We start from the raw sequence: 25,947 nt of genomic DNA, 5'->3' as shown, positions 1-25,947 counted from the left end.
ATAATCATATTGTATATTAATGATAGTACATGAAATCACAATCAAACCCATAAGTATTTATTGCCCAGAGAAAAAGAAAAAATAGATTAGTTAAATGAAAAAAACCCTTCACCAGCTTCCTAATAAACTCAGCGATATTTGATCTGAGTAAGTGAAAATGTACTTGTCAGGATTTTTGGGTGTATGATTTGCAAATGTTGTAAATGATTTTGTATGTTGCACTATGTTCATATTAACATCATTGCAAAGTGATAGATTGGATTTATCTTTACAATTTTTAAACTTTTTCATTCTTCAAAATCAATCTTTTTTTCTCTTCCAAAAATTGAGTTTAATTCTAAATGGGGTGAAGAGAGTTAATTTAACCTTGTGGTATATAATTCATTGTCGATAAACAGTGTTGTCATCCTGCTACATTTTTAATGGTTTTGCACTGGATTTTTAATCAATGAGTAGGATGGAGGATAAAGTCTGTTTATTTTGAAATTTGTAGCTTAGTGGGAAGAATCTACTGACTGAGTTATGCAGGCATATTTACCAGAAACATTCCTTTTGCCTCATGGTTTTGGTGAGAAGACTGAATAAAAAATTACTTTGATCGGACCAACACCATCTTTGGGAGATTAAAATAAAATAGACCGTGCATATATTTGTCAAGAGACCAGAATTGGATGAGTTTAAAGATCTTGAAGAGTTGTGAGGCAGTTACGGAGATTGAGAGGGAAAAATATGAAACTGAGAATGACTGTTTTAAAGTGAAATTTTCTCAAGGTAAATGGAAACCCAATTTCATTGCTTTCAAAATTACCGAGCTCCAGATAAATCGTTGGGTTGTACATGTACAATCAGATGATAATAAACGAACAAGAAAAGTGAGTAGCAGAAGTATGGCATTTTTATCCAGGAATGGTTTTCTTGTTAACATTACAAAATCCTGTTTTAAAATTTTGGCAGCCTTTCAGCAGGTCCTTTCAAACAAATGGGGTTAACTGGGCAATTTAAAAGGGTCCAACCGGGTCCCTGACCAACCTCTGAGGTGGTCAGGGAACCCAGTTAAACTTTCCTAGGTCTCCTCCACGGCTAATTTGAAAACGAAAATGGCCAACCCGCTTACTCCGGTGATGTCAGTACTGCACATGTCACCAATATCTGAACAGCATGAACTTGGGGTGAGTGCAGAAGCAACAGCAAAGGCGTCCCCAGCCTCCTGAGTGCCCAGCCAGTAGCCTGCCCCAATTAGCCTCAAGTTCCCCACCGGTAGCCTGCCCCAGTCGCCCCCTGTGTGCCCTGCCTGCAGCCCACCCTGGCCGCCCACTGACTGCCCGCCGGCAGCCCCCTGCACCTTCCAGCTGGGAACGAAATGGCAGGTACAGACTTCTAATACTTTAATGAAACGTGTGTAATTTCCAGGGTTATGTTGGGTGGCAGTACATTGCAATAATCATGTTTAAGGCAATACTTTATAGTTAGAGGTTGTCAAGGGAGTTCATGAGAGTGAGTGCGTGACGCACCATTCACTCACAGTGTCATTGCATGGGTGGGATCCCCCTTAAATCGTTGAGTTGGTGATTTAGCAGGTAGGTCCGCCTTCAATTTGAAATGCGCATCAATCCTGCACCCTAGACCCGGTAATTGCACCCTGGTCCCAGGAGGGTGACGTGGGTGCTGCAGTTTGAAAGGGCCTTTCTCATGCACTGAATTAATTTTGCTGGTCATAAGGTTTCACAGAGAACGGGGGTTATATTTTCCTTTCTCATCAACTTTTTTTTATCCCCTTGCACATGTAATGGTTTAATGTTGAGCTGAACATTAAGCATTAGAAAAACACAGTCAGCATTTGAACTTTTAAAATAGCAAATGATAGATAAAATAATATTGTGATTGTTTAGAGTTAGAGACATTTGCAAATTGAAATATTTAATGTTTACACAAAAAAATCACCACATTTTAGTTGGAAAAATGCAAGAGCAGAATATTGATGCCAAGCAAGCATTTGGCTACCCTGCAACTGTGATCATCTGTGTATCCGTGCCAACAGCACACATTTAAATTGTGCATGATTCTTATCTTTTGAAGACTGGCAAAGTTTACAAGTTCATTTTCAAAGAAGAATTGTTGTGTATCTGAAATAAGTGGAATGAATAGCTTGTGGGATTAGATTTAGTGATTAACCTACAACAGAAGGCAATTGTGCAACATATCTCACTTGTGTGTAGTTTATGCAAATTGTTCCAAAATGTCTCCTTGTTTTTGAGACATGAGCTTCTTTGACAAGGGCAGAGTTTATTGAGATTATATATAACTGGGATTTTGCAATTGACACTAATTATTGAGCATGGTAATGGAATGGAATTTCATCGGGCAATTCTGCTAAGGTGACATGTTTTCTTCCTGTCGGGATGTTGATGACCGTCTGATACCATCACTGTCACTTTTGATGGCCTTGTCATATTCATTTTCCCCTTGCCTTCTAACTTGAATTTGTATTCCCAAATGGAGTAGTGGAATTTTAACCTCGTTTTTTAAAAAAATTTAGACCTACAGCACGTTAACAGGCTATTTTGGCCCATGAGTCCGTGCTGCCCAATTTACCCCCAATTAACCTACACCTCCAGTATGATTTGAACAGTGGGAGGAAACCGGAGGCCCTGGAGAAAACCTACGCAGACACTGGTATGATTTGAACAGTGCAAGGAAACGGAGCCCCTGGAGAAAACCCACGCAGACATGGGGAGAATGCACAAACTCCTTACAGGCAGTGTGGGATTCAAACCCCAGACCTGATCACTGGTTCTGAATTACTTGAACAGATCTGTATATGTTAAATATAATCAACATTGTGACATAGAATTGCTATAAGGCTAATTATTTCTAATGTCACTTCATGCAATCTCTAAACCAAAATAATCTGAAGAACAGTCCACTTTAAAAGAAGCTAGCATGTCTTTCTTGCTGTGGATCTTTTTCTGATGTTAGTCAATTTGGAAAAACTGCTGGGGGATTGTCCAGTCTAATATGGTACTAAAAGTAGTTTCTTGAACTTCAGGGCAGCATTTTCTTGGTTCATAGGAAGGATGCCTGATGGTTTTTATCCAAGATAAATGCCTCATAGAACACTGGACTGCTATGTTGGATGTTTTGTTCAATCATATAGAGCAAAGGGACTTAATTTTAGATGGGCTTTCAGTAGAACTGAGAATGTAATACAAATTCCAGAGGAGGTTACCAAGGAAATATTTAGTACTACTCATACCCCGTGTGTGCAAGATTTAGTTATGAATAAAAGATTAAAATTGTTTTTAGAAACTTGACCCATTATTTGTGGGCCTTTGGGCATTTTAGTAGACTGCATTTGTTGCAAGGAATCTTTTACAATTCACTGAAAAAGTACACGTGACATTGCAATGTCTCTTGAAATCAATGTGAAACATCACTGAAATTTACTGGCCTCAACTCTAAATGTTATAGGCTCAGTGAGAGCAGCTCAAAGAGAATTTGCCATTAGTCTCAGGATTCCTTTCTTTGGTATTTAAAAAAAAAACTAGTAGAACGCTTCCACCAGCGTTGTCTCCGCTCCATCCTCAACATTCATTGGAGCGCTTTCATCCCTAACGTCGAAGTACTGGAGATGGCAGAGGTCGACAGCATCGAGTCCACGCTGCTGAAGATCCAGCTGCGCTGGGTGGGTCACGTCTCCAGAATGGAGGACCATCGCCTTCCCAAGATCGTGTTCTATGGCGAGCTCTCCACTGGCCACTGTGACAGAGGTGCACCAAAGAAAAGGTACAAGGACTGCCTAAAGAAATCTCTTGGTGCCTGCCACATTGACCACCGCCAGTGGGCTGATCTCGCCTCAAACCGTGCATCTTGGCGCCTCACAGTTTGGCGGGCAGCAACCTCCTTTGAAGAAGACCGCAGAGCCCACCTCACTGACAAAAGGCAAAGGAGGAAAAACCCAACACCCAACCACAACCAACCAATTTTCCGCTGCAACCGTGTCTGCCTATCCCGCATCAGACTTGTCAGCCTCCAACGAGCCTACAGCTGACGTGGACATTTACCCCTCCATAAATCTTCGTCCGCGAAGCCAAGCCAAAGAAGAAAGAAGAGTAGAACAGTTTCATAAGTCTCCTAATTGGCTTCATTTATGCACTGCCTTTCATGGTTTTGACACACCTTGGTGTTTTACAGAAATTCTGGTTGTAAAATTGAAAATCAGTCAGTTGTACACCCCAATTCTTTCAAACCCAAAGTGGCAGCATGAACCAATAATCTTTTTGTGGTGTAGATTAAAGGATAAAATCTTGGTCAACTGTTTACCTTTAAAACAGTGGTTTTCAAACTGCCCCCTAAACTCACATTTCACCTTAAGCAATCCCTATGCTATAAGTGCCCCGTGACTGGTAAGAGATTGCTTAAGGTTATATGTGGGTGGAAAGGGAAGGTTGAGAACTATTGTTACTGAAATATTTTACTTGAGAAAAATTGTCTGGCCCATTTTCTTTGGAGATATGAAACCATGTACATAATGAGTCAATTAGGTATGATTAAAACAGTGGTTTTCAAACTTTTTCTTTCCACTCATATACCACATTAAGCAATCCCTTACTAACAATCACAGAGCACTTATTGCAAGGGATTTCTCAAGATAGAATGTGAATTTAGGGGGCAGTTTAAAATCCTCTGTTTTAAAATAACTTTGAGTAACATTTGAAACTACCCTGCATTTGAAATGCTGTTTGCTTACTTGTCTGCCATTTTGTGTAAAGATCTGTAGCACGGAAACTTTGGCCCAATTGTCTGTGTTGACTAAGCAAGTTCTATTTTCTTATATTTGGCCTATGTCCCTCTAAACCTTTTCAGTCCACACATTGAGTTTTTTCTTCAGTTGGTATTTTGGATTTGGTTAATTTTTTTTCACGTTTGTGTTCAGTATATAGGTAATGTCTGAGTTACATTAAGTTTGTTCCTGAGAATTGCCCGTGAGTCATTTTCTTTCTTAGAAACATCCATTTTCTATAGCTACCTGTATCATATAGCTCTACAAACTCCAGGTATCTTTTTCATTTCATAATTAAACTATGGTTTATGTACTGTTTCCAAAATTGCTTTAGAATGAATGAAATAATCTGTGAGTATTTTTACTGGTACATCCATTCTCAGCCTTTTCACAACTGCCTTGTCACTGATCACATCCACAGGCAAACTAGATTGATTAACATTTGAAAATCAAATGTGAATTCTATAAGACAACTTTTATTGATGGCATAGCTGTTTATTGTTGGGGAAAAATAGAAAGTGATTTTCGTACTGCACTCAATGTACAATGGCTTGATGCTTGCCTTTAATTTCCAATGGATGCTATGTAGCATGTTGAGATTTTCTACCACTTTTATGTATTGCACAAGACCCCAGCATCTGCTGATTTTCTTGTTTAAAAACTCTGTTATCTCTAAAATTTTCAGTAAAATTGGCCAGATACGAACTCACCTGAACAAAAGATTATCTTTGATACATTTCTGGCTTTCCAAGTGTAGACTAATCTTGTTTCAGAATTGTTAATATTAGTATATTAGTTCAATGCTCTGTGATTACATGATTTTGCTGCCCACCTCAAGTTAATTTGCTTTCAGTCATCTGGCATATCTGTTCTGTGGTGGACAATCTATCAGAGCCCCAGAATTCTCTATCCTTGCCATCCATATTTTCATGTGTGACAGAGTATTTAGAGGTGGTTTGGGAGGAATTGTTGGAGCAGCTTGCACACACACATTTTAAAACACAGAATATTTGCAGGACTTTTGCAGAATGCTTTTTGCAGGAGGCAACAAAGTATCGACAGCAGCTTGCCTAGGAGAGCATATGATCTTTGCAGGCAGAGGAGAACAGTTTTGCTCTTAGAGAAGGAGGGTGGGAAACAGAGAGAGAGAGGAGACAGAAATCTGTTCCGGAAGGACAAGCAGGCAAACTTTGGAAGGCTGCCTGGTCAAAGGAAGAGATTGGCGGTCTGAAAGGTGACCTGAAAGAAAGAGGATCATCTGGAGAACCCTGAAGGGAGCAAGTTTCGTCAGCAAGACTGATTGAGAAGGTATCAGTTGCGGATGTCCTGGAAAATTACAGGGCATATACATCAGATGAAGATTTAAGGATGTTTTGTGGAATAGGACGGTTTTCACAGTGAGGAAGAATTGTGCAGGCTGGGGTTGCTTTTGTTCAACAGTGAAGGCCCAGGAAATTAAGGAGCCTCAGTAGAGGAAAGAAGAAGACTTGTTTCAAATGTGAATGTGAGGGTATATATTCCTAGTAATTTCTAGGATTAGAGAAGAGAACAAAAGAATAATTTTCATCCAGAAGGTGAAGAAGACTGGATTTGAATGCCTGAATTATATTTGTGTACATATTTAAGGAGCTGTATCAGTAGGATTACAGGTCAGTAGCCTGCAAGTGGGCTGAATGGTTGTCATTTGTGCTGTAAATTTTCTGCCTTTGGTTCTGTGACTGCATGTGCATTGCTTGTGGTAGCATTGGTTTTCAGGGCTCAAATACTAATTATGCCACCTCTTCTTTTCCCACTTTGCAAATAATGTCTCAAACAACAAAAAAATTCTGAGAAGTTGCACTGATAGTGGTTTTGAAACCCCTGATAATGACTCACTTCCACAATGGGTGAGCTTTAAACTGTGCAGGTTTCAAAATGAATGGTGTTTAATGTGAACAATAATTCAGTCTGGCAAATGCCTGTGGGGCATGACTTTTTGTAAAATGTTGAAAGTCAGAAAAGGCAAATTGAACTGAGGGTGTGGATGTGCAGCTGGGCAGATAGATAATGGATGATATTTCGGTTATTGGCTGGGTGTCGGAGCATTTCACTGTTTCCTTTTCTCCAGAATGCAATAAAGTGTAAATTGGAGTTACCATTTGCATGACACAAAAGAAAGGAGCTATTTTATTTGTGGTGGGAAAAGAGCAAACTCTTAATTCATTTGGATTCCACCATGGAAATTTGTTGCTTGGAGAAGTGATGGATTACAATTAGAGTGGGGTTTCTGATTCAGTATTTTAAAACCCGGATTGGCACTTAAAGGTGTGGCAAATAGATTTGGAACTTCGCCAAAGTCTTCAAAGCAGTTATCTCCAACAGTATGAGCCAAACTGATTCAAGTTCTTGGGCTAATGTCATCTTTATGGAGGAAACTTTCACTTTAAAATAGGTGATTATGATCACAGTATTTAAACTTTTCAAAGGTTTGTGGACTTTTAAAAGATCATTGAGCAGATCATTCTCCCAACACATTTGCCTTCACACAGGTGCTTCCATTTCTTCATACAAAATTTATCCTGTACATGCTTGTACCACCCTGAACATCCTTCCCCGCCTTGCACGTGCACACCCAGAGGCCAAACTGTTCCTCGAGAAGCTCACCGATTTTTGTGGAGGGGTTGAAAGTTAGTGGATCAAAAGAATCCTTCCTTGTACAAGTTCCCAATCGTCTGGACAAAATAAATGGCATGTTTTCCACTGTGGGAACAATGCTGCTAAGTTGATTTCGGGGAGTTGCTGTGGTATGGACATGAGATTGCTGAGAAATCATTCGTGCTGCAGCTTACACTTGGCTAAATTTTGGGAACAAGATCTTTAACCCAGGAAGAATACGAGTTATAGGGCACACATACTTGATACAGTCAAATTTTGCTCTTAAAATTGTCCACATCCTCTTCTATAGACCAGCTTTAGCCTGTCTTGAGCCATACAAACTTCCCTGCTTGGTTTCCAGTTTTTGTTGCGATTTGGGCCTGATGGGTGATTCTTTGAGCTTTGGCAGTGGTGATTTTTAAGTCCTGTTTCAGTTCGACCCAGATGGAGGGAAATAATTTGGACCCTGCCTGCATCAGATGAATGGAATAAAAAACAAAAGTCTACTGTATAGTGATTGAAGTAAAAACACAATGCTGGGGAAACTCAGCAGGTCAAAGAGTGTCCTTCATTTAGCAAAGGTAAAAATACATAACCCTGTCAGACTTGAGCCCTTCACCAAGATATGGAAGTATGTCCAGAGGAATCTGAACAAAAGGGTGGGGAGGGAGGTGTGGGCAAAAGCAGGAGGCGATAAGTGGCGAAGGAAGGGAGGGGACAGCTGCAAATCAAGGGGAGGAGGGGTGGCTGGGTGAGTGGAGGTGGAAGAGAGGGAGAACTGGAAAAACTGGAAAGGGGGAGGGGAGAAAAGGCAAGCAGATTAGCAGAAAGCAGAGAAGTTGATGTTAATGTCATGTGGCTGGAGAGTTCCCAGACAGAAAATAAGGTCTTGTTCCTCCAATCTTCAGGTGGTCTGTGTGTGATAGTATATAAGGCCATGGACAGGCATGGAAGTGTGATTCAGAATTGAAAGGGTCTCTGTTACAATAGCAAAGGGAGCAGAGGTGCTCAGCATTGCATCTCCCAATTTACGACCGGCCTCTCCAATGTAGAGAAGACTACTGGATGCAATAAATCAGTCTTGTGGATATACAAGTGAAGTGTTGCTTCACTTGAAAGGCCTGTTTGGGGCCACAGACTGTGGAGATAGAGGTGTGGCCCACAGGGAAGTTGGGGGGGGGGTGGTGATAGGTGAGGAGGGATGAGTACACGAGGGAATCACAGAGTGGTCCCTACTGAAGGCAGTGAGGGGAGGAATTGAAAGGGTCTCTGTTACGATAGCAAAGGGAGCAGAGGTGCTCAGCATTGCATCTCCCAATTTACGACCGGCCTCTCCAATGTAGAGAAGACTACTGGATGCAATAAATCAGCCTTGTGGATATACAAGTGAAGTGTTGCTTCACTTGAAAGGCCTGTTTGGGGCCACAGACTGTGGAGATAGAGGTGTGGCCCACAGGGAAGTTGGGGGGGGGGTGGTGATAGGTGAGGAGGGATGAGTACACGAGGGAATCACAGAGTGGTCCCTACTGAAGGCAGTGAGGGGAGGAGAAGGGAAAATGTCTGGTGGTGGGATCATATAGTAAGTACCGGAAATTCCAGAGGATAATGTTTTGGATGCAGAACCTGATAGGGTGATAGGTGAGGATGAGGGGGATCCTATGTTTGTTGCATCTGTGGGCAGAGGGGGTCAAGGTAGATGTGCAAGAAATGGAGGAGATGCAGGTGAGGGCTGAGTTGATGGTGGTGGAGGGGAAGCCATGTTCATGGAAGAAGGCAGACATTTCGGAAGATCAGGATTGGAAGACCTTATGGGAATTCTTTGGCTTTGGCTTCGCGGACGAAGATTTATTGAGGGGTAATGTCCACGTCAGCTGCAGGCTCGTTTGTGGCTGACAAGTCCGATGCAGGACTGGCAGACACGGTTGCAGCGGTTGCAAGGGAAAATTGGTTGGTTTGTCTTTTGTCAGTGAGGTGGGCTCGGCAGTCTTCTTCAAAGGAGGTTGCTGCCCACCGAACTGTGAGGCGCCAAGATGCACGGTTTGAGGCGATATCAGCCCACTGAGGGTGGTCAATGTGGCAGGCATCAAGAGATTTCTTTAGGCAGTCCTTGTACCTCTTCTTTGGTGCACCTCTGTCACAGTGGCCAGTGGAGAGCTCGCCATATAACACAATCTTGGGATGGCAATCGTCCTCCATTCTGGAGACGTTACCTACCCAGCGCAGTTGGATCTTCAGCAGCATGGATTCGATGCTATCGGCCTCTGCCATCTCGAGTACTTCGATGTTGGAGATGAAGTCACTCCAATGAATGTTGAGGATGGAGCGGAGACAACGCTGGTGGAAGCGTTTTAGGAGTCGTAGGTGATGCCGGTAGAGGACCCATGATTCGGAGCCGAACAGGAGTGTGGGTATGACAACGGCTCTGTATACGCTAATCTTTGTGAGGTTTTTCAGTTGGTTGTTTTTCCAGACTCTTTTGTGTAGTCTTCCAAAGGCGCTATTTGCTTTGGCGAGTCTGTTGTCTATCTCGTCGATCCTTGCATCCGATGAAATGGTGCAGCCGAGATAGGTAAACTGGTTGACCGTTTTGAATTTTGTGTGCCCGATGGAGATGTGGGGGGGCTGGTAGTCATGGTGGGGAGCTGGCTGATGGAGGACCTCAGTTTTCTTCAGGCTGACTTCCAGGCCAAACATTTTGGCAGTTTCCGCAAAACAGGACGTCAAGCGCTGAAGTGCTGGCTCTGAATGGGCAACTAAAGCGGCATCATCTGCAAAGAGTAGTTCACGGGCAAGTTGCTCTTGTGTCTTGGTTTGAGCTTGCAGGTGCCTCAGACTGAAGAGACTGCCATCCGTGCGGTACCGGATGTCAACAGCGTCTTCATTGTTGAGGTCTTTCATGGCTTGTTTCAGCATCATGCTGAAGAAGATTGAAAAGAGGGTTGGTGCGAGAACGCAGCCTTGCTTCACGATGGAGATATTGAGAGAATGGAATAGAATTCTTGCAGGAGACAGGGTGTGAGGGAGTGTAGTCAAGGTAGTTGTGGTAGTTAGTGGGTTTGTAATGTATGTTATTGGAAAGCTTGTCTCCCATGATGGAGACAAATAGATTGAGGAAGGGGAAAGTACTGTCAGAGATGGACCAGGTGAGTTTCAGATTGGGTGGAAGTTGACAAGCTTATCACAGGTGCATGAGGCAGCCCCCATGTAGTTGTTGATATCCAGAGGAAAAGTAGAGGGGTCTTGCCTGTGTAGGCTTGCAGCATGGATTGCTCCACAAAAGCCTACTCCTTTGATTTGGAGAAAGTGGGATGTTAAAGGAGCAGTTGTTTAAAGTAAGATCTGCCAGGTGGTAGGTGGTAGTAGAGGGTCACTGGTTGGTCTTTGGTCCAGAAAGAAGCGAAGTGCTTTCAAACCTTCTTTGTGGGGAATGGAGATATAAAGGAATTGGACATCCTTTGTGATGAGGTGGTCCAGTTTGGGGGAATCTGAAGTAATTGAAGAGATGGAGGGCATGTGAGGTATTGTGGATGTAGGTGGGGAGAAAAGATAGAGTCAAAGTAAGATAAAACTAGTTCAGAGGAGTAAGAGCAGGCAGAAACAATGGGCCTACCTGGATGGTTAGATTTGTCTATTTTGTGTAGAATGTAGAAATGAGCAGTAAGGGGATGGGAGACGATGAGATTGGCAAACGTGGGAGGGAGGTGACTAGAGATGATGAGGTTGGAGATGATGTTGGAGGCAGTGGTTTGATGTGTACTGGTGGAGTCTTGTGGGAGGGCTAAATAAAAGGAGGTGTCTGAGAGCTGTTGACTGGCGTAGCAAGGTAGAGGTCAGTATGTTAGACATCAACAGGACCACCCTTATCTGAGAGTTTGATGGTGAAGTTGGGATTGTTGCGGAGAGAGTGGAGGGCAGAGCGTTCAGAGGAGGTAAGATGAGAATACGAGAGAGGAATGGTGAAGTTGAGATGGTTGACAGAAGAAGAGTTTGGCATTGTTTGCGTGGCAGGTGGAGGGGGAACAAAGGTGAGGCTTCTACTGAGGACCAAGTGGTCCATCTTAGAGAGAGGAAGGTCACTGGGGATAGTAAGGCCAAGCAAGGGTCAGTGGGAATTGGTGTGAAGGATGTTGGGCGGACATGGAGGGTTGAGGAGGTCCAAGAGTGGAAATGGGTGGGGGGGGTTGGAGGGAGGAGGGTTGGGGGCTTGGTGGGGGGGGGGAAGGTTGGAGGAGGGAGATGGCTGTAGGGGTGGTTAGGTGTAGGGATGTTCAGAGGGAGGGTGGGGGATGTCAGAGGGGGGGGCAAGAGGATGGTAGGGGGTAACCAGAGAGAGGAGGGTAGGGGGAAGTCGGGGGGGGGAGTGGAGGTAGGGGGGTCCGGGGGGAGAGGAGAGTAGGGGGTAACCAGAGAGAGGAGGTAGGAGGGTAACCAGAGAGAGGAGGGGGACCTGAGGTCTGAGGGTTAGGAGGTTGTGGAGAAGAGGGGGGAGATGGGGATGAAGGGAGAGGTGTAGGAGTAATGAGGGATGTCAGTGGGATCCAGTCGCGAGATCAGGACTCCAGCAGCAGTCTATGTTGGGAGCCACGCCTTGCTAGCTAGTGCAGGTGGAGTAAATCTTTCTTGCCTTATTACAAGGCCCTTTTAAAGTGGGGGAAAGAAATTGTAAAGAGAGATAATCTCTGTCTTTAAATCCCTTCATTTACCTCCACAAAAGGTGCAAAGGACGATTGACTAGTTGAACTCGCTCCATCTTCCATCCACCTGGGGGGGGGGGGGGGGGGATAGTCTCAGAGGTGGAGTTGCTCCACCTCCTCTGAAGAAGGAATGCAGGTCCAAAGGGGAGGGCTGATGACGACATCATCCTGTGACCCAGGAGCACAAATTTTAAAATAGCATAGAAGTAGAGGCTATTTTGTTGTGCAGGAGATCTGCCTGAGTCCTATGACTGCTTGCTCAGATCTCCACTGGCGCACTTACCTGCTCTTCGGTCACCATTTTCGAGAATAGGCTGCTTTCCCTTCTTGGCATGGATGTTTGAGGTCGTGGTGGTGGATGGTGCTTACTGCACAACTCGCCCCATCTCCTTCAGTTTTGGAAGCAGCTCCCAACATAAAGGCACCGTGGTATCCACATTATAGGATGTCACCAGAAAAGGCAAATTCGTTTATTTTTAAAACTTGAGCCGACTATAATGCGGGGTTTCAGCATAAAAAGGGCTGCAGATTCAGAATGTAAATCCAGTCAAATAAAAAGTAGCCAAGGATTGTGAACCTCTTCCGCAGAGGACCAGAAGAACAAAAGTTGCTGGACTTTAAAAATTATGAAATATTTTTGTGAATTGGTAAATTTTATAAGTAATTTTGTAAAATGAGCAGAGGCAACAAAAATTCCCAATAGATGTTTTAAAGAATAACACTGATAGGGTTGGAGAGAGAGTGGGGCAAAGGTTACGTACAACTCGAGTGACAGTTTTAACCACTCTCACTCAAACCACTTTACCACTTGGCATGTTAAATGTATGCATTCATTTTGCCTTCACATTTTCATTCTCAGATAGCACGAGAATTTCATTCCCTTCCTCTCCAGAGAGAAATGTTAAAGGTTATTATGTAACGAGGCAAAGAATAACCATATGACTTGACAAACTCAATGGAAGCATCAGGTGCATGAGTACAAATTGCCAGTTACGCTGAATCTTTTCAACAGGTCAAAGCACAAATTACCTCTATATATTACTCACATCTGCGGTTTTGAACATTTTCTGAACTTAAATCCGATTCTATTTTCCCCAGACTGTTTTACTGTATTGTAAACCAACTAATCCACTTTGTGATGCTTTGTTATGTGTTTTCTTCAGCATATACAATGCCAGCCGTTTCTACAGCACGTTTGGGTACTAAAATGGATTTACTCTTGGATTATCTTAGCTACAGTTGTCTAAAGCAGCAACATTTTTAAATGGCACTGATAGTTGTCAGTAAACATGCAAATAATGTAACAATTGTGATTTCTTTTTTTTATTTTCAGATTATTAATGGAGGCTAAGTTTCCTCTCCCCCATCAAGATTATTGTATTCAATGCAGGGTCATGAAGGAAGCACAGATGCTCACTTCCACTTTTCTCCAGCCTGGATTGATCTCACAGCAATCCACAGACAAATAGACATTTGGAAGGTTTTAGTAATTCTGTAACCTGGTATATCTGGAAGTTGCTCAACTAAAATGTATTACTTTGGATTTTATAAGAGTTATGTAGAACATTTTGGGTCTGGCAGTACAATTAAAGTTCTCATTTGAAAACTATGGAGAAACTTATTTCACTGCTTGCATGACATTCACTATCCAGTAGCGGCCGTGATTTGTGCTCTGCTCCAGTTCAATGGAATTGAATGTTGGAAGCAGAGTTAACCACACAGCTGTTGCTGTATTCTGGATTTAGCGTAAGAAACTAAGAACAAATAACTGCCCCAGCATGTTTAATTCACTTTGTATCGATTTCATTAAGAGAAAAAGATTTTGTTTTGCTTGAGAAAACAATTTATTACATAATTTATGCATTTGGTCAAAAAAGGATGCTATGTTTTAAAAGAGTTAACATAGATGTTTGCCAATCTTTTTAAAAAAAAGCACAAAAGACACCACAAAATTAACCAGATGGTACACTGGGATAGTTTAGAATTTTGGCAAGAAAATGTTTTGTAAATAGCTATAATTGCATAGTTGTCATCACTGTCTGCATTTAGTCTTTCAGCAAATGAATAAAAAAATAGCACATCTCTTCATATATTTGCATTCCGCCTCCAAATCTCGTGCTGTTCCATTCTACCTCTATGATGTTTGCTTGTCGAATATCTTTTCTTGGTGAACTTGTGGAACATCCTTTAACCAGGTTTCTCCCTATGTATCAATCTATCTAAAATGAGTGGTGGAAACTGAGATAATGTAACAGCTGTGCTGCAACCAAATAGACATTCTGAATGTGTGAATAGAGCACATGCTCAACATTACCTCTTTGCCAAAACCATACCCCCAAAAATGTACAAAAGATAGCAAAATTCCTTGCAATGACACAATTGGAGAAACTTCCCCTGAAGTTGAAGTGTCATCTGCAACTTCCATTCAATTGAAGTGTCATGAACGTAGTGATATACGTTGTGACTTGCATTTACTGTTATTATACTGTAGCGACCCGGCTCACAAAATGGCTGGCGATCACGAGGGGCCTGCAGGGACCAACACCCATCGTCCCGTGTGACCTCCTGAACGGTGGGAAATGGCAGGAATGTCAACTAGTCTGAGGCCGGCGCTGCGATAACGTCACTCCATAAACAGAGCTGGCACTGCAATAAATCAGTCTTCGGACTCGACTGTGGGCGTGTCGTTCTTATTCCACACTTCGCGTAGCGCGTATGCTACATTAATGACCTCGATAGGTCCAACCAGCAGTTGGACTTGAAGATGACGGACCAAGCAGCTCTCCAAGAGGTCTCACTAAAGCTGCCAACATCCTGGGCGTCACAGTGACACATGTGATTCAAACAGGCTGAGGCTCAGTTCCACCCAAGACAGATCGCCGACAACGACACTTGCTATTGCTACGTAGTGAGCTCGCTTGACCAGGTCATGGCAGCGAGATTCATTGATTTCCTATAGTAGCCTCTGGACCAAGGCAAATATGGTGGCCTCAAAGATCTATTAACCCACACTTTTGGGCTATCATGGTGCGAGTGCATTGCCTATCTGTTGAGCATGAACGTTTTGGGGGACAGGGCCCCATCTGCCCTCATGAGCAAGATGCTCACACTTGGCAAGGGGTATAGGCCTTGCCTGCTCTTTGAGCAGATTTTTCCTGGAGCAGCTGCCAAAGGATATCTGACTTTTGTTTGCCAATGAGGACTTCAGCAACCTGAGGCAAATCTCAGCCCGGGCAGGCGAGCTCTGGAGAGGGAAGAAAGAAAATGGCACCTTGGTGGAACAGATCGCCAAGCCACAAACCCAGTCGGCAACAAGATCACAGCACATAGAGAGGTAAGTGGATGCCCCACCCAGCCGTATTACTATTATCATCAACGATGGGGTGCGGGGGCCCATTGATGCCACCCACCCAATGCATTTTGGGAAATGCCATGGCCAACCATTGTTAATGGCTGTGAGTTGGCCAATGTGACAGCCTCCTCTACGTGTGGGACACTGTCGGAAAGGCAGTTCCTCATGGACACTGGTGCAGAAATGTGCCCTCCCACTTCCCCAACCCATGGCCTACGATACCCGGAAGCCAAGCCAGGGCCAGCATTTAGGACAGCAAACAGCACCTCTATACGAACTTATGGCACCCAATCTGTACCTCTACAATTTGCTGACCACCAATTTAAGTGACCTTTTACTGTCGTGGCAGTGGTGCAACTGCTCCTGGGGGTCGATTTCCTGTGCGCCCACTTCCTGCTGGTGAACTTAAAAGGGTGGTGTTTGGTGCACACCAGAACTTTTTAGACAGTGCCCGGGGGGAAGCCAAACTACCGGCTCTGCACCTGGACTCCGTAACACTGTTCGACAACACCTACACACGCACCCTGGCGGAGTTCCCCACAGTCGTGGTGCCACAATTCTCCGCAGAACCAAAGCTTGGGGTAAGGCACCACGTCTTCACCAAGGGCATCCCACTCCATGCCAGGAAGCACTACCTTCCCCCTGAAAAACTTGCACTCTCCAAAGAGGAACTTAAAGAAAATAGAGGAGTTGGAGATAGTGTGGCAGACAGACAGCTGTTCGGCCTCCCCTCTGCACATGTTCCCGAAGGCAGCAGGAGGGTGGAGGCCATGTGGTGATTACCGGTGCCTTAATAGGGCCATCACATTGGACCACCCTGTGCCCCATATCCAAGACTTTATTGCCAACTTACAAGAAGCATGAGTGTTTTCAAAGGTCGATTTAATCAGCGGTTATCATCAAATCTCAGTGCACCCCAAGGACATACCCAAAACAACCATAATCACCCCCTTTGGCCTGTTCGAATTCATGAGGATGCCCTTCAGGCTTAAGAATGCTGCTCAGAGTTTACAGCGACTGATGGATGGCCGTGACCTCCCATTAGCATTCATCTACTTGGACAATATCCTTATTGCCAGTCTCAACCATTCAGAGCATACGACCCACCTCAGACAAATATTCATCCACCTATAGGAGTTTGGGTTGACCATCAACTCTGCCAATTGTTGGTTCGAGCAGGACATAATTGAATTCCTGGGGCATCGTATCGATAGGTACGGGACGAAACCACTGCCCGAGAAGGTGGAGGTCGTTTGGCAGTTCACGAAACCTCGCACCATGAGGGGGCTGCAGGAGTTCACCAGTATGATTAACTTCTACCATTGAGCCATACTGCAGCAGTTCAGATCATGGGGCCCCTTTTTGCGCACATGGCGGGGAAAAATAAAGATGTTGCCTTGGATGAGGAGGCCTCGGAGGGATTTCAGAAGGCAAAGAACACACTGGCTAACACCACCCTTCTGGTACTCCAGGCCAGAGGTGCAAACAGCACTCACGGTGGACACTACCAGTATAGTGGTCAGGGGGTACTCGAACAGCTAAGTGAGGGGCAATAGCAGCCCTAGCCTTCTTTAGCAGGCACCTCCGACCACATGAACAGCGCCTTTGATCGAGAGCTATTGGCACTGTACCTGACGGTCAGGCATTTACGATACTTTCTGGAAGGCAGACATTTCAGGGGCTTCACAGACCACTAACCTTCCCCTTCCACAAAGTGTTTGACTCATGGTCAGCCAGACAGCAGAGGCACCTTTCCTGTGTGTCCACATTCACCACAGACATCCAACACATCACCAACAAGAGCAATGTGGTGACTGATGCACTCTCCCTTCCTGCCATCGAATCCATCCACGCCCTATCCCAGGGCATAAACTATTCAGCCCTTGCCAGAGTACAACATGACCACCCTGAGATCCCGGTGTACAGGATGGTGCTTTCCAGGCTGCGGCTGCTGGATGTCATCACCCCAAGCATCCAGACACTCCTGTAATGTCTCCACAAGCAAACCCCTCCTTATTGTGCTGGCAGCATGGAGACGGCAGGCCTTCGACGCGGTGCACAACCTGGCACATCTGGCCATCAGAACTATGGTAAAGATAGCGGCCAGCAGGTTTGTTTGGCACAGGCTCCGCAAGCAGGTCAGTTAGTAGGCCAAGACCTGCACACTCTGCCAGGTGTCTAAGGTGAAAACTCACAGTAAAGCACCTCCCCAGACCTTCGAGCTAGCGCAGCATAAGTTCAGCCATGTCCACATCGACATTGTGATACCGCTGTTAGTTTCCCGTAGGGCAAACCTCCTCACTATGGATGACCAGTCCACAAGATGGCTGACACAACCATGGAGACCTTTGCCAGGGCACTAATCAACACCAGGTTCAGAGTCCTGGAACATCTCATCTTCAACAGGGGAGCGCAGTTTACCTCGGGACTTTGGGTGGATCTAGTCAAACTGTTTGAACCCATCTCACCATACCACAGCATATCACCCGCAGGCCAATGGGTTGGTGGAGCTGTTCCACAGACACTTAAAAGCATCCTTCAAGGCCTAGCTCAAAGTGCCCAACTGGGCGGATGAACTACCTTGGGTCCTTATAGGAATTTGCACCACACCGAAAGATGCCTCCGCAGCAGAAATGGTCTATGGCACACCCTTGGTAAACCTGGGGAGTTTTTAGCTGCTGCCAAGGATCCAGACACCCCCATGGTTGCACTGAAACAGCTGAGGGAAAGTCTGGGTACCCTAGCCCCTCCACAGCCCCTGTCATATGACCATCTTAAATCTTTCATCCCCAAGGACTTGCACACCTGTGAATATGTTTTTGTGCGAAGGGGGAGCACACCAGGCACTCCTCCAATGGCCATACGGGGGGGGGGGGGGGGAGTTATCAGGCATAATGGGTTGATGTGTGTATTGGACATTGCTGGCAAAGAGGAAACCTTTGCCCTCGACTGCCTGAAACCAGCCAGTCGAGACTCAGCCCCTGTGATGTTGAGGTAGGCTGCCAAAACCGCAGCGGACACTCTGATTGCTGGTGTTTGGGGGGGGTGCCGTGCAGCGGCCCGCACACCGAGTCGTGACCTGGCTTGCAAGGGCCCCGCTAGAACCTCCCGCTGAGGCCAGTGCTGCAATGACATCATTCCTGTCGTCAGAGGCAGGGAGTAAATATAAACTTCACCTAGCACACACACTACAGTACCACGCAGTTTCCCATCACAGCATCTACTGTCATGGTGCTGCCTTGTAAATTCAAAAATCTCTGTGACTTGCAGTTTGAAGGACTTGCTTGAGGTAAAATCTGTGCATGTTATCACAGGCAGTCCACTTCCCCTATTAACAAAACAGTTTACAATTTTTACCATTTTAAGTACCAACAATTATCATAATTCCTACGATGCTCCAGTTCATTTACTTTAGCTTCTGTTGAAACAGTGTTTAACTTTACATTTTAAAAAAAATTTAAACTAGCACTGACAAATGTTTATTGCATTCCCATCTTTCCATATTCCATTTCAAAATCGGGCAATAATATTTGAACAGGTTACTGGACAGATAGTGATGAGGAGGAGACTGGAAATGCCACCTCTTGTTTGTGAAGCAAGACCAATGTACATTTAGGAACAGAATGTAATCAACTTCAGTAAAGATCAACTTTCTTGTTTAATCTCTCTCTACCCCTCTGTATCTGTGTCTCTCACACATACAATATATTTGATTTCTTGTCTAAAGTGACTTGATGGTATTCTCAAGTAAAATCGCATCAACAAATATATTGCAGCTGTACTGGAGATTGGACTGTGAATAACTGTTTTAATTCATATTTACATTTGGCAGATCGCTTGGTGCAATGATCAACATTTGTGTATGTTTACAGTTAATTGACCTTTAAATTGGCTTATAATGCAATTGATTATTGCTTTTAAATGTTAAACAATCTTGCGAATGAAGTTCTGAATGAAGTATATGGTTTCTAATAATTATATTTTACTGACTCAGTTGAAATATTGCAGGTGCTTCTGCAACTTTTTATAATACTACTTATTGACTAATCATTAATTTAAATTATCATTATTTCTTTGCCTTAATTTAGGACTGCCATGTCTTAGCAATCCAAAGCATTTTGATTTACCATACTAAAAAAAAAACTGAAGATTAGCAGAAAACCTGGGCTACTACTGGTGCCTCTATCTCTCGAACATGAAACGTCACAAGGCAAATAGTACCCTACATTATAGAAGTAGGTGCTTCCATATAGCACACCCATTCTGAACCTTTTGCCCTTCTATTCTAATTTCATTCACCTGCATAAAGTCAGTATCGTTCTATGCCTTGTCTCTTCGAATGTCTGTGTAAAAGAGAAACAAGTTCTCCTGGATTTCTTTGGCAAAGTTGTCTCCAAGCCAACATCATTAAATTAAGATAATTTTGTTCAAATTTTTTGGTTCTGGCTCCTATGTACCTGCTTCATTACAGACACACTAAAATAACTTTGTTATAAACTTCAGATGTTATGATACTGATAAGTGCTGTACAAATGCAATCTCTCTATGAGATTATGCTCACTTGAGGAGAAGGATGGTCAGTTTAGTACAAAATGCAGTCAAGTTTGATCATGCTTCAACTTTCAAAAGCTCTGGAGCCAACACATCCTTTAACCTGCTGATGCAAGTTCAGTTAGGTTCAGAAGAATGAAAGAGGATTAATTGAAATTTGGAAAATGTTAAGAGCTTGATATTGGTTATGAGGAGAATGTTCTCACAGGCTTATGAAGAGAACTTGCTTCAACTGATGTAGTGATGAATGGACTGAATTTGCTCCCTCAGAAGGCTGAGAGGTGCCTGCAGGATCAGCTGTACCTTTGGGATTGTTGTGCGAGAGATATGAAAAGAGAAGCATTTAGCAGGAGTGGCTATCTTTGAGCAACCATTTCACAGGGGCTCTGAGGTTGAAGTCCTGTTGTAGATGACTTTGGTGAGTGTCGTGCTTCTGTGATGGTGAACTGTGACCTTGGTACAAGGGACTGGTGATAAAGGAAGTAAAAACTAGGGCAGTGTCCCTTGTGACTTTACCTGTGGGATGAGTCGAGCTGCAATTCCTGGCTGCCCACATTGAGCAGTTTGACTTTCTATGGAGCATCCAATATGCAGATAATTGTCATAGAGAGTACACTTAGCAAGTTGGTCATTCTGTAGGTAGAGAAACAAAGGAGGTAGGTGACCACCTGGTAGGGCAACAAATGCAGGCAAATTATGCTGAAATCCCCTGTGTCATTCCCCCCCCTCAACCACTATACTGTTGTGGATATTATTAGGAGGAAAGCTGTAGAAGTTCAGTTTGTGGCACCGTGGTTTGCTATGATGCGGAGCAGAGGAGTAAAAAGTTGAAATGGAGATGGGGGAGGAAGTGGTCATTAGTGAGGGGAACCGTCAAGCACTTCTGTGGCTTTGAGCTACACTCCAGAAGCATATGTTCCTCCCTCAAGCTAGAGTCGGGGGCATTTCCTAGCAGGTAAAGAAACACCTCGCAGCTACTACCTTATGCTTCCTATCAACTAACTTATTTTGGATCCATTTTACCCTAACCATTTTGATGTGCAGATCAGGTGGGAATTTGTAAAACCTTGCAAAACCCCATGTAAACCGCAGCTGGTGCTCTATCTTCATCAAAATTGGTTGTGTAATGGGCAAGGAGGAAAGATATTCAAGTTTAGAATGGGATCTAGATTAGTTGGAAATATGGACCATGGAGTGACAAGTGTGAGGTGCTGCACTTTGGTAAGTCAGAACTAACACAGTGTGCAATCGGGCCCCTGGGGAAGTGTTGTAGAACAGACAGACTTTGAGGTACTGCTTCAGAATCCTTAAAATTTGCAAATCAGGTGGACAAAGGTCTTTGTCTTCATTGGGCTGGGTATAAAGTACGAAAGTTGGGACCTCGTAATTCAGCTATGCAAATTTTTGGTAAGACCACACTTTGAGTACTTTATATAGTTCTGGTCATCCAACTATAAGAAGGACATCAATAAATTGGAGGATATCAGGTTATTGCTGGATTCAATTACAGGAAGTGGTTAGATGGGTTGAGCCTTTACTCCTTTGAACTAAGAAAGTTCTGGGATGATCTTATAGAACAGCCATTCTCAACCATTTTTTTTTGGGTATGTTCTCCCAGGACTCTGCTTGGTTTATGGGCCGCCTTCCCTGTGAAGCGATTCAGTTTTGGTTTCTTCCGTACTTCTCTCCCGCTGACCACATTTAAAAAAAACCATAGTAAATATTTATGTTGCATGAGGTGAAAATGTGCTGCGCCCCTAGGGGCCCCGTTGAGTCTGGGTGTTTCAGAGGTTTATAAAATCATGAGAACCGTGATAATATGAATGCTCAGACTTTCTCTCACCCCACTCCCTTCCCCAATCAAGGTAGATGGGCATTGGTTTAAGGTGAGGGGGGGAAATTAAGTGGGACCTAAGGGGCAACCTTTTCACTCAGTGGGTGGTCCCACCTGGAATAATCTGCTAGAGCAACTATACAAGAAGATATAATTCTCCCATTTAAAAAGAATGTCTGGACAGATTTGTGGATAGAAAGGGATTGAAAGGATTATGCACCAAATGCAGGCATTTGGGACTATCCATGCCAACTTGGTCGGTCATGGATAAGTTGGGACGAATGTCCAGTTCTGTGCTTTGTGATTCTACCTTTCTTAGTTACTTCCTCAAAAATAACTAAATAATTTTGAAACACTATTTTCCAAGCATAAAACTGTGGCATTTATGCAATCAGTCACTGCCTTTTCAAGTGAATGTAAATCCTGTCCCTTGAAATATTCTCAAATAATTTTCCTGTTATTGCTGTAAAGCTTGATCTGTGATTTCCTGGCTTATTCCTGCTGTCCTTGGTTAATAGGGAAACAATGTTAGCTAATGCTTTTAATGACACAATGCTTTTGGCTATTTTGAACATACAGTATAAAGGGTAAATAAATGAAAACCTGCAGATAGAATCATAGAACACTACATCACAGAAAACTGGCTGAACATCATCTCCCTAGTCCCACTGACCTGCTCCTTTACCATAACCCTCCTGTCCTCTCACATCCATGTACCTATCCAATTTACTCTTAAAACGCACAATCGAGCCCGCATTCACCACGACATATGGCAGTTATTCAACACTCCCACCATCCTCTGAGTGAAAATATTCCCCGTAATGTTCCCCCGAAATCTCTCACCCTTCAGCTTAAAACTATGACCTCTTGTATTTATCTCCCCCAATCTAAGTGGAAAAAGCCTATTTCCATCCACTCTGACTATACCTCTAATAATCTTGTAAACCTCGATCAAATCTCCCCGCATTCTTCTTCGCTCTAAGGAATAAAGGCCTAACCTGTCCTATCTTTCCCTGTAACTAACCCCTGAAGACCTGGCAACATTCTAGTAAATCTTCTCTGCACTCTTTCAATCTTACTGATATCCTTCCTGTAGTTAGGTTCCTAGAACTGCCCACAATATTCCAAATTTGGCCTTATCAATGCATTTGAATTTCCAAACAATTTTTTTTTACACGGTGCGAGCTAATAGGTTTCTGTATAAGATGGTATTTTGGTTGGGGGAAGAGTTGGGGGGGGGGGGGTGGGTGGTAGTAATTATTTTGTATGGATAAGGATTGGCTCATGAACAGAAAACATAATCAGATAGTTCACTTGCCCTGCCTATGCGTGGCAGAGATTGTTGCTGCACTTTAAACACTTACAACCTGTTCTAATGGTGAAAGAAAAAATGAAGGGTGTTCTAGCCAAGTTTGCTCATTATAAAAAGATAGTTGAGAAGATCAGTTGTGAGGAGGCTAGAAAGAGTTTGAAAAAGGATCTGAAAAGATTAAATTGATGGAGTATAATGAGGGGAAAATGAGAGGTTATAATTTCAGTTAGAAGCATAGAAAAGTTCTTTAAATAGAGATGATGGCACACTGAGTTGTAGTGTGAAACACAAAATTAACTTGGAAACGCAGTAGGTAATTAAAAAAAAGTAGTGGGATACTTATTTTTTAACTTCATTTCCTTTATAATGAACATTTTATTGGTGAGATCACATTCAAATTATTTGTGTGTCTTTATCTTTGTACACTGTTTGACCTGCTCAGTTGCTTCAGCATTGTTTTTATAGGACAGATGTTTGCCATCCAGGTGACTTGTAGGTTGTGATTAAAAATTTGGGAAGTGGAGCTGAGTGAAGAACAGATCCGCTCTGATCTTAATGAATGGCAGAGTTAGGCTCGAGGAGCCACATGGCCTCTCCCAGCTTCTGTTTCTTTGAAATGCAGACCACAAAGGCATCCAATTCTGATCACAGTTTTGAATGGACGTGAAGGTCCTTGATCACATGTATTGAAAAGGTTCACCTGAATCCTTCCTGTGAAATGAATTTTAACGAGAGCAAAAGCTTTGCTATCTGGAATGTACCAGATTAGATGTGTGCCAATTATCTGACCATTAGTGCAGGATAATAGTGCAGCGTATACAGAGCCGTTGTCATACCCACACTCCTGTTCGGCTCCGAATCATGGGTCCTCTACCAGCATCACCTACGGCTCCTAGAACGCTGCCACCAGCGTTGTCTCCGCTCCTTCCTCAACATTCATTGGAGCGACTTCATCTCCAACATCGAAGTACTCGAGATGGCAGAGGTCGACAGCATTGAATCCACGCTGCTGAAGATCCAACTGCGCTGGGTAAGTCACGTCTCCAGAATGAAGGACCATCACCTTCCCAAGATCGTGTTATATGGCGAGCTCTCCACTGGCCACCGTGACAGAGGTACACCAAAGAAGAGGTACAAGGACTGCCTAAAGAAATCTCTTGGTGCCTGCCACATTGACCACCGCCAGTGGGCTGATGTCGCCTCAAACCGTGCATCTTGGCGCCTCACAGTTCGGCGGGCAGCAACCTCCTTTGAAGAAGACCGCAGAGCCCACCTCACTGACAAAAGACAAAGGAGGAAAAACCCAACACCCAACCCCAACCAACCAATTTTCCCTTGCAAGCGCTGCAACCGCGTCTGCCTGTCCCGCATCGGACTTGTCAGCCACAAACGAGCCTGCAGCTGACGTGGACATTACCCCTCCATAAATCTTCATCCGCGAAGCCAAGCCAAAGAAGAAAAGAAGTGCAGGATGTTAGTGTGTATACCATGCCATACCATATCAATATACCAGAGTGATTATAGCATGTTTCATCATACTGTAATAAATCTTCCTCATGGTGGATAAAACATTCTCTAATAGAGAAGTTCATGCCCAGTTCACAGACCATCAGCACTGACCCAATGACTGTCAGGCACTTACTCAATATTACCTTTTTTCTTTTGAAAATATTTTTATTATTTTTACAATAAAAAAGTTGAACAATACAGTTATGAAGTTATAAAAATGATCATAAGTACAAGTTCCAAAGCACAATCATAATAATAAAGTAGAATATAACAAAAGAGAGAGAAAAAAAATTCAAAACCCCTTCTCCTAAACAAGATAGAAAATTAATGTTCATAAATTCAAGTGGCACAATCTTACCAAAATTCCAGGTTAAACCTAAATGTTAAGGTTATGATAGTAGTCCATGAATGAGCCCCATATCATTTGGAATTTAATATTTGAATCAATGATTTTGTATCTAATTTTTTACATATTTAAACAACACCATTGTGCATGTGTAGGTGGGGTACTATCTTTCCATTTAATCAAAATTGCACGTCTGACCATCAATGAAGTAAAAGGTAGAATGCGGCATTGAATTGAAGTTAATAACCCATCATCTTCTCAGTGCAATTAAAGGTCAAGGTTTCAATTTTAAATTGAAAATCAATGATAATATTTGAAAAAATTCTTTCCAACATTTTTCTAAGCTAGGGCAGGTCCAGAACGTATGAATTAGAGAAGTATCACCTGCTTTACATTTATCACATCAGGGATTTATGTCAGAATAAAAACAAGACAGTTTGACTTTAGGCATGCGCTCTGTGTCCCACTTTGAATTGCAGCAGACAATGCCATGCACAAAGGGATGTCGTGTTAATCAGTTTTTAAAAAAAAAGTTCCAAACCTCAGTGCATAGTGAAAGGTTCAAATCCTGCTCCTAAGCATTCTTGATTTTAACTAACGGGGCTTGTCTTTGAACCTGCCAATTTGTCATAAATAAGAGATATTAAGCCATTATAGGAAGATTGTAATTCAAAAAGCGTATCAAGAAATTTGCCTCGTGAGTCCCAGGAAAATCAGAAATATAAGAATAAACAAAGTGTCTAATTTGTAAATATCTTAAAAAAAGAGCTTTAGATAAGTTAAATTTTAAAACCAGTTGTTCAAAAGATGCAAATTTGTTGTCAATAAAAAGGTATTTAAAACATTTAATACCTAATCTGTGCCAATCGTTGAAGGCAGAGTCTTGCAAAGATGGTTGAAAAAGATGATTGGATCTTCTTATGGCTGTCTATCCT

General features: G+C 43.2%; 1 protein-coding gene and 1 long non-coding RNA gene across 21 annotated transcripts in view; both read left to right on the top strand.

The window, feature by feature from the left end:
- ctbp1 (C-terminal binding protein 1) overlaps positions 1-25,947 on the top strand; it is a 424,680-nt gene that overhangs the window by 297,083 nt on the left and 101,650 nt on the right. The window lies entirely within an intron of this gene.
- LOC138757048 (uncharacterized) lies at positions 43-14,198 on the top strand. The gene is made up of 2 exons (XR_011353305.1): positions 43-147; positions 13,442-14,198. It is a non-coding gene; the product is annotated as an uncharacterized lncRNA (long non-coding RNA).

Source organism: Narcine bancroftii, chromosome 3 (assembly GCF_036971445.1).
Source record: "Narcine bancroftii isolate sNarBan1 chromosome 3, sNarBan1.hap1, whole genome shotgun sequence".
Lineage (NCBI taxonomy): Eukaryota > Metazoa > Chordata > Chondrichthyes > Torpediniformes > Narcinidae > Narcine > Narcine bancroftii.
Note: the sequence above shows the minus strand (reverse complement) of the source record. Positions and strands in the feature narration are given on the sequence as shown.